The following is a 9,489-nucleotide window of genomic DNA, read 5'->3' as shown; positions in this document are numbered from 1 at the left end:
GCGGAACATGTCCACTGCCGATTCACGGGGAAAACTGCACCGCTGGATCGGGGATGAAGCTCCGGTGTGTATTCCGGGCGCTGTGGGTACTTCAGGAGCCTGTAATCAGGATAGATAGCTGGATTTTCGGCAGAGCTCTCGCACTGTGCTTCCTACGTCATCAGCCGTAAGCCACGCCCCCCCCCCATGCTGCCACCACCATGTTTCACTGTGGGGATTGTGTTCTTTGGGTGATGTGATGTGTTTGCGCCAGACATGGCGTTTTCTTTGATGGCCAAAAAGTAAAATTTTAGTCTCATCAGACCAGAGCACCTTCCTTCATAGATTTTGGGAGTCTCCCACATGCCTTTTCACAAACTCAAAACGTGCCATTTTGTTTTTTGCTGAAAGTAATGGATTTCTTCTGGCCACTCTGCCATAAATCCCAACTCTATGGAGCTTACAGCTTATTGTTCTATGTACAGATACTCCAGTCTCTGCTGTGGAACTATGCAGCTCCTCCAGGGTTACCTTAGGTCTCTGTGCTGCCTCTCTGATTAATGTCCTCCTTGCCCGGTCCGTGAAATTTGGTGTGCGGACGTCTCTTGGCAGGTTTGCTGTTGTCATGTTCTTTCCATTTTATTATGATAGATTTGATGGTGCTCCTAGGGATCATCCAAGATTTGGATTTTTTATTTATTTTTTATAACCTAACCCAGACTTGTATTTCTCAACATTGTCCCTTACTTGTTTGGAGAGTTCCTTGGTCTTCATGGCAGTGTTTGGTTAGTGATGCCTCTTTCTTAGGTGTTGCAGCCTCTGGGGCCTTTCAAGAAGGTGTGTATATGTAATGACAGATCATGTGACACTTGGATTGCACTACTACATTACTTAGACATCATTTCACTAATTATGTGACTTCTGAAGGCAATTGGTTGCACCAGAGTTTTTTATGGGCTTCATAACAAAGGGGGTGAATACATACACACATGCCAATTATCTCTTTTTTTTATTTTTTTCTGAAAAATTGTTTTATGTATATATTTTACTTCACCAACTTAGACTGTTGTGTTCTGATCCATCACATAAAATAAAGAATAAAAAAACATTGAACTAAAGGCTGTAATGTAACAAAATAGGTAGAAAGCCATGGGGGGGGGGGGGGTGAAAACTTTTGCAAGGCACTGTATATACTGTTCTTTCTGCCTGGAAACTGGAGAATGTCTGTAGCAACCAAAAAGTGTCCCTTTTACGTCAAAAGCAGTTTTAGACCAGCTATAGTAAATTAGAACACTTGCGGAATTGAGCGATAGTGACTTGTGGGGAAAATAATCAACTGATGGCGACAATTCTGCAACTGAGAAAATTTCAGTGTTTTTGAGTTGATTACATTATTGAATAAATGTTATTATTTTTGATAATTATTTATAGTTATTATATTATAATTTATGATTTTGTTTCAAACTTTATTATACCCGGGATTGGCGTCCTTTTTTTCCCACAAATAGAGCTTTCTTTTGGTGGTATTTGATCACCTCTGCGGTTTTTATTTTTTGCGCTATAAACAAAAATAGAGCGCCAATTTTGAAAAAAAATCAATATTTTTTTTCTTTTTTGCTATAATAAATATCCCCCAAAAATATATAAAAAAAATGTTTTCCCTCAGTTTAGGCCGATACGTATTCTTCTACCTACCTAAAAAATCGCAATAAGTGTTTATCGGTTGGTTTGTGCAAAATTTATAGCGTTTACAAAATAGTGGATAGTTTTATTGCATTTTTATTAATTTTTTTTACTACTAATAGCGGCGATCACCGATTTTTTTCGTGACTGCGACATTATGGCGGACAATTTTGACCCATTTTTGGGGACCATTGTCATTTTCACAGCAAAAAATGCATTGTTTACTGTGAAAATGGCAATTGCTGTTTGGGAGTTAACCACAAGGGGGCGCTGATTGGGTTATGACCTCATCTGTGTTTCTAACTGTAGGGGGGGTGTGGCTGTAGGTGTGACGTCATCGATTTGTGATTCCCTATATAAGGGAACACACGATCGATGACGGCGCCACAGTGAAGAACGGGGAAGCTGTGTTTACACACAGCTCTCCCCGTTCTTCTGCTCTGGGGACCGATCGCGGGACTCCAGCGGAGATCGGGCCCCCCCCCCCCGAGTCCCACGGTCACGGAAATGAAGAACGGGGAGAGCTGTGTGTAAAGTGCTTTGAGTGACAGGTTATTTGCATATCTAGCTTGGACATGTTTATCATAATATGAGGTGATCCACAGGTCATTGTATATTACCAGGATGTGTTATGTGGGGGAGGGGTGGATTTCTCACTTTTTATACTGTGGATTACCTCATATTATGATAAACATGTCCAAGCTAGATATGTAAATAACCTGTCACTCAAAGCAAGAAGAGAGGAATGGACTTTGTATTTAGACAGGGTTTTATCTGGAAGTCTGTTAATTTTCTGTGTGGCAAGACTGGGCACAGATGATAGGAAATCTTATACTCTACATTGTGACAAATAAAGAAAAAAAATTTTTTTTGGGGGGTTTACATCCACTTTAAGTGAGTTATTCCTAAGAATTGCAGACCTACAATATAAAATGCCAAATTTCCATGCAAAACATTGTACCGCTTTCAGCATCAAAAAATCTTACAATCATAATCTGCCAAGGAGGTTAATCATAGAAGCAGCCAAGTGGCCCAGGGTAACTCTGGAGGAGCAGCAGAGATCCACAGCTGGGAGAATCTGTCCTCAGGGCAACTATTAGGCCCCATACACACGAGAGGATTTGCGCGGATTTCCAATGCGATGGAGTGTACTCACCATCGAATTGAAATCCGCGCCGAAATCCTCTGGCGATGACGTGTCGCGCCGTCGCCGCGATTATGACACGGCGACGTGCGCGACGCTGTCATATAAGAAATTCCACGCATGCGTCGAATCATTACGACGCATGCGGGGGATCCCTTCGGACGGATGGATCCGGTGAGTCTGTACAGACCAGCGGATCCATCCGTTGGGATGGATTCCAGCGGATAGATTTTTTTTTTAATCAAGAAAAGGTTTATTGAAGCAAAAAAGATAATCATACAGTACTGTAGGATGCGTACAAAAAACAACTTACATGTGTTCACAACTGGGCGAGAGCCCATCCAGATAAAACATTTAAGGATATACAATAACATTAGTCCGTACAGTATTGCGTGTACATGGAACCAGCACCCTTGAGGCCACCAACCATACGTAGTGGAGGTCAGCACCTCAATGCACTGGACTCCAGGCTCTATCCCATCTCCCCAACTATTCCAATATACCCGAATCCCTCCACATATATCACCCCATGCCTCACGGCGTAGGCACTCAACGGTCCTGTTTTATGTGCCATTACCCTGTACTCTCGTGAAAAGACAAAGATCCAAGGATCCCTACCACACCACAACCTGTCGCACGAGACACACCTTGATATCTCACTACCTGTCCTGGCACCAGCCCACCCTTACCCAACCTTCAATTATCCCCTTACCCTTGCAGTAGTCTCTCCATGATCAATTGGGTGGGGCCCAATCCCGGTACATCTAGCCAGGGTTGCCATAGTGAGTAAAACTTCTTAAGTGATTTTCTATGTTGGTAAGTGATCTTTTCTCTTATTAGCAGGCTATTTACCATCTTTACCCATTGTCCCTCTGACGGTACTCTGGGGGTGATCCATAATCTAGCTATGGCCTTTCGTGCCACATACAGCAGCCTCAGTACGGCTGTATGGCCATTAGGAGAAAGTAATGGTACCTCTAGGGCACCTAAAAGGCATATCACTGGGTCATGTGACAACGAAAAGCCATATGCCTGGGATATAGTGGTAATGACAAATTTCCAGTAACGGAATAATTTCGGACACTTCCATAGCATGTGTAGTAAATCTCCCTCCTCCACATTACATTTGGGACAGATTGGGGAGTCTCGTATTCCCCATTTGTAGAGTCGGGCGGGGGTTCTGTACACTCTATGGAGGAGGTACAAATGCGAGAGTCTATGTTGCGCTGATACTGAGACCAAAGGAGCGGAGGTTATGCACATCTCCCATGTATCCCCGTCAATGGGGCCTAGATCAGTTTCCCACCCCTTCCTACATGGCAATTCGGACGCGTCGTGAGTGACACTCAGCAGCCTGGAGTAGACTTGTGAGATCATGCCCTTTTTGTCCTTATTAAAAAGCACATCGCTATGGAGGGGGTGCCTCACTATACTTATAGGGGAAAGTCTGGCTTCTTTCTGGGCTGCATGCCGTAATTGAAGATATTTATAGAATTGAGTTCTGAGTAGATCTGTAAATGATTTGAGGATTAAACCATCAAACAGTTGTGTAATGTATTGGATCCCTGCATTGTCCCATGGCCTGAAGCCTTCGAGTTTAAGGAGCTCCCTGAAGTAAGAGTTTTTCCATATTGGGGTGAAAGGGCATACCCCTCTGACACCAAGACTGGACCGGACATATTTCCAGAGCGTATTGAGCAGTATCACCGTGGGTAATGTCTGGTCTAGATGCGTGAACCCTGCTTCTAGGTGGGACACCGCAGGGAGCGTTGACCCCTGTGGAATCAGCGGCGCACGTACCGGGTCCCCGTGGTCTATCTCCCCCCAATTTCCTACATGTTGAATTTGCGAAGCAATAAAGTAATAACGAGCATGAGGGACCGCTAGACCACCTTGGTCCTTGGCAAGTTGTAGTGTACTAAGTTTTATGCGCGCAGTCTTACCACCCCATATCAGATCCCTAAACTGAGCATCAATCTGAGAAAACCATCTATGTGGTATCCAGGTCGGGGCGTTATGAAAAATGTATAAGAGTTGGGGGGCCCACACCATTTTAACAAGGTTTGCTCTGCCTGTGACAGATAGAGGGAGTTTTTTCCAGGACGCACACTTCTGTCTGAATTTAAGTAACAGTGGTGTCAGATTCTTGGCCAAGTATTGGGTAGGATCGGGGGTGATTTGAATACCCAAATATTTGAATTCATTTACCACCTCTATATCCCTGGCGCAGTTTGGGAGACTGTTTGTCATGGGATCCAGTGGCATGAGTACCGACTTGTTCCAGTTGATGCTGAAGCCAGACAGATCCCCAAAGTCGGCTATCAAAGACATCACATTACTCAAAGACTCCCGTGTATCACCTAAATATAATAGCGTGTCGTCTGCAAATAGAGAGATAACATCCCGCCCCGTTCCCCTGGCATAACCTGCGACGCCTGAAGATGCTCTCACGTGAATCGCCAGGGGCTCTAGTGCCAGGGCAAACAGCAGGGGCGACAGTGGGCACCCCTGCCGTGTGCCCCGAAAGAGTCGAAACGACTCGGATACCTCCCCGTTGACTCTCATCCTCGCTGTTGGGGAGCTATACAACAATTGCACCCATTTCAGAAAAGAGGGTCCCACCCCAAACCGCTGCAGCGCCTCCCAAAGGTATGGCCATTCCACGCTATCGAATGCTTTGGCTGCATCGAGAGAGAGTATGGCCCTATTGCCTGGATTGTCTACTGGGACCTGAATATTTAGGAACAGCCTACGTAGATTTTGTGCCATGGATCTCGTGGGAATGAAGCCTGATTGGTCCCTATGCACCACATTGTGAATGCACTTGGATAGTCTGGTTGCCAGGACTCTAGCCAGAAGCTTGACATCGAATGTCAGGAGGGAAATGGGTCTGTATGAATCTGGGGAGAGCGGATCCTTCCCAGGCTTCAACAGAACTATAATCAGGGCCTCGTTCATAGATGGGGGCAGCACTCCAGTTTCAAAGGCCGTGTTATATATTTTCAAAAGGATGGGGATGATCTGTTCTGAATACCTGCAATAGACCTCTGATGGAAGGCCATCGGCTCCTGGTGCACGGCCATTGTGTGCCTGCGCCAGCGCCTCTAGGAGTTCCTCTCGGGTAAGGGGCGCATTAAGCATGGTAACCTCAGACTTAGAAAATGTCGGTAGCCGATACTTGTCCAAGAATGAGTGTATTTGTTCCTTAGTGGGGCTAACCTTAGATGAGTATACATTTTGGAAAAATTCCTTAAAGCATTCTAAAATGGATTGCGTGGAATGACACATCGCACCCCCCGCATCAGCAACCGCTGCAATGTAGGAATGGGGCTGCTGTGACCTAGCTAGAATCGCCAGCATATGACCTGTGCTTTCCCCCTCTTCAAAATGCTTCTGCTGCAGAAAGAACCTCTTGTTCTCAGCTTTTTGAAAAGAGAGGTCCTTAAGCATGTTCTGTGAGGCTAACCATTTCCGCTTTGCGTTTTCGTCAGAGGGATCTGTCACATAGTCTGCCTCAGAGCGACTCGCTTCGTCTAACACCCTTGTCTCCCACTCCTTAGTGTCGGTTTTGATATGGTTGATGATTCTAATAAATTGACCGCGCATATAGGCCTTAGCCGCATCCCACACAACTTGGATGTCAGCCGTTCCCAAATTATCCTTAAAAAAATCCGTTAAGAGTCGTGGCATTGGATCCTGCTCTGGAATAAGGGACAACCAAAACGGATTGAGTTTCCATAGGCTCTTACCCCTCCGTACCCCTAGGCCCAAATCGACCGTGAACGGAGAGTGGTCTGAGGTGTGTCTCGGGTGATATGCAGAGTCTTTCACCATGGGGAGCAAGAGGACATTGCCAAAGCCCATATCTATCCTAGACAATCCTCCCACTGAAGCTGACCTGCAGGAATACACTTTGGCATCTGGGTTACGGATCCTCCAGACATCCGTCAAACCCAACTCCCCCATCAATCTAGAAAAAGGTGTGGGGCCCCTTCTCTCATGTCCCCCTAACCCTATATTATGCTTCAGTTTGTCTTTCTCATATTCCATCAGGTTGTTGAAGTCCCCGAGGACCAGCACTGGGATACCAGGAAGACAAGACATGAAATCAGCAAGTAGTTTCAATACAGTAGAGGAGAATGGTGGAGGAATGTACACTCCAGCCAACACACACTTAATCCCATACAAAGAACAATATATGAAGACATATCTCCCCTCAGGATCTATTTTAGTAGCCATATTTGAGTATTGGGTGCTTCGACGGATCAGGACACTCACTCCCCTCGAGTAGACCGTATGCGTGGAGTGGTATTGGTGGCAAAACTGCCCGGTCGCTAACCTCGGAGTGGAGCCCGGGGAGAAGTGAGTCTCCTGCAAACACACCACCTCAGCACCCAGTCTCTTGATTGTGCGCAGCACCTCCAACCGTTTCACAGAGCCATTTAGACCTCTTACATTCCAAGATAGGCATCTAGTTATATTAGACATTGTATTAGATACATATTAGTGACAGGAGAATGTCCTCGTATAAGACCTAGGTAAATATCACTGTGATCAAGTGTAGCTAGCAAACCAGTATTAAAGCCAAGTCTTAGGTATAATGTGACAAAAAGCATATAGGTAGGGCAACATTGCAGCAGCATGTGTGGGACAAACGGACAAATGTAAAAGCCTTGATTGGGCCTATCTCTCAAAAGTAGGATTGGGAGGTACGTCGACAAAGGTGTCTTGGAACAGGAGAAGTTTCGGAACAGGAGAAGTTTCGGAACAGGCATGGTGGCACTCGAGAGACATGGTTGTAAGTCAACAGCAGCACAGGTGTGTATTGGTAGTTTCTGGTGAAGTTCATGTGACAGTTCGTGGTGGGATTCCCTAGTATTGAAAATAGTTGTAGCATGGCCAACATGGCCTGAATAACCACCGGTTGTGGTACTGTATAGGGCTCAACATAGCCCTTCTGGGGGCAACAGTGGAAGCGCACCATAGTGTCTTTAAAGAGCTTCTCAACAGCCAACTATTAGCCCTTAGCAATCAAAGCGAACAAAAACCGCCTAGCAGCGGATAGTGCGGAGGATACTACCTGAAACCCCGGATGACTGGGCAATTCCTTTACTTAGTCTGCGGGACGTCTGCCCCTCGAGTCCCGGATCGATTGTTCTTCTCGGTCTAACCATTGTGTGGCAGCAGACGGGGAATCGAAAAACTGTACAGAACCAAATACTTCCACTCGCAATCTGGCGGGGTATAACATCGCATATTTAAGCTCCAAGTTTCTCAGGCGGCGCTTAACATCCAGAAATTTGCCCCTTTTCTTTTGCAGTTCAGCCGAGAAGTCTGGGAATAGGGAGATTTTTGTGTTGTCTACTTTTAGGGCTGCTGGATTAATTCTCGCATTATGCAGGATAGCGTCTCTGTCCCGGTAGTGCAGCAGTTTAAACAAAAAAGGCCTCGGTGGTGCACCAGGTGGTAGGGGTCTGGATGGCACTCTATGGGCACGTTCAACCGAGAACATAGGGGAGAAAACTTCTCTCCCAAATGCAGTAACCAGCCATTTCTCAATAAATTCGACGGGGTTCTTCCCCTCCATTTTTTCCGGGAGGCCTATGGCCCTAATATTACTTCTCCTCATCCTGTTCTCTAATTCCTCTAATCTAGAGGAATGCTGGTCAATCAAGTGGTTATTATAGGAGAGATCCCTCTGCATGGGCCCCAGGTCATCCTCGATGGTGCTCACCCTCTCTTCCAATGCGGAGGTTCTTTCCCTCATCTTTTGGGCATCCTGCCTGAGAAAAGAGATCTCGGACTTCATACCCTTAACTTCCGTGGTTAGGGCAGTTATGGACAGATTGCATGAGGTCACTGCCGCAAATATGTCCCGCAGAGTAGGTTCCCCCTCCGTTGTAGGGCTCACTGGGGATTGGGGCCTATTAGACTCGGGGTTAGGAGTACTCACTGTGGCCCACACGAGTCCCGCCTGCACCGGGTCTTCTAGCGGTACGGTGTCATCCGCTTCGGATCCACCACCTGGAGAGCCCTCCGGTGTACTTGGTGTGGCCACCTGATCCTTTGGCTGGGACTTGGAGAACAGTTTTTCCGCCGCCTCTCGTTGTTTCTCCTTTGCTGTGCGGCCTGCATATGCGCCATTTTGAAACATGTGCTCCGCCGGTCTATTCACCAGCTGTTTCTTGCTGAGCGACATCGCGGGACCGGAGCGCCGAGAAAGGTATGCCCGTGCTCACGGGATAGCGAGGGGCACGAAAATGTGCTTTTGGTCTGTGTGGTTTCTTCCTCAGGATGATAGCTAGGATACACGGCGGAGCTCACTTCGATCGCGTCCGGCTACATCCGCTGCCTGGCCACGCCCCACCCAGCGGATAGATTTGATAGCATGTCAGCAAATATTTATCCGCTGGAAATCCATCCCAGGGGATAAATAACCGCGGAAACAGATCCGCTGGAGTGTACACACCATAGGATCTATCCGCTGAAACCCATTCGCTGGGATTTTTCAGCGGATGGATTCTATCGTGTGTATGGGGCCTTGGTCGTTTATTATGCCCCCATGATTCAGCAAAATGGCAGCCTCCAGCAAAAAGAAACAGGAGCAATGCTGGAGGCAATTTACAGCACACACTAATTTTGGTAGCATAATTATTAATGTGGAATATATGTTCCACATTATT

Source organism: Rana temporaria, chromosome 10, assembly GCF_905171775.1.
Source record: "Rana temporaria chromosome 10, aRanTem1.1, whole genome shotgun sequence".
Taxonomy (NCBI): domain Eukaryota; kingdom Metazoa; phylum Chordata; class Amphibia; order Anura; family Ranidae; genus Rana; species Rana temporaria.
This window is presented reverse-complemented; position numbering follows the sequence as displayed.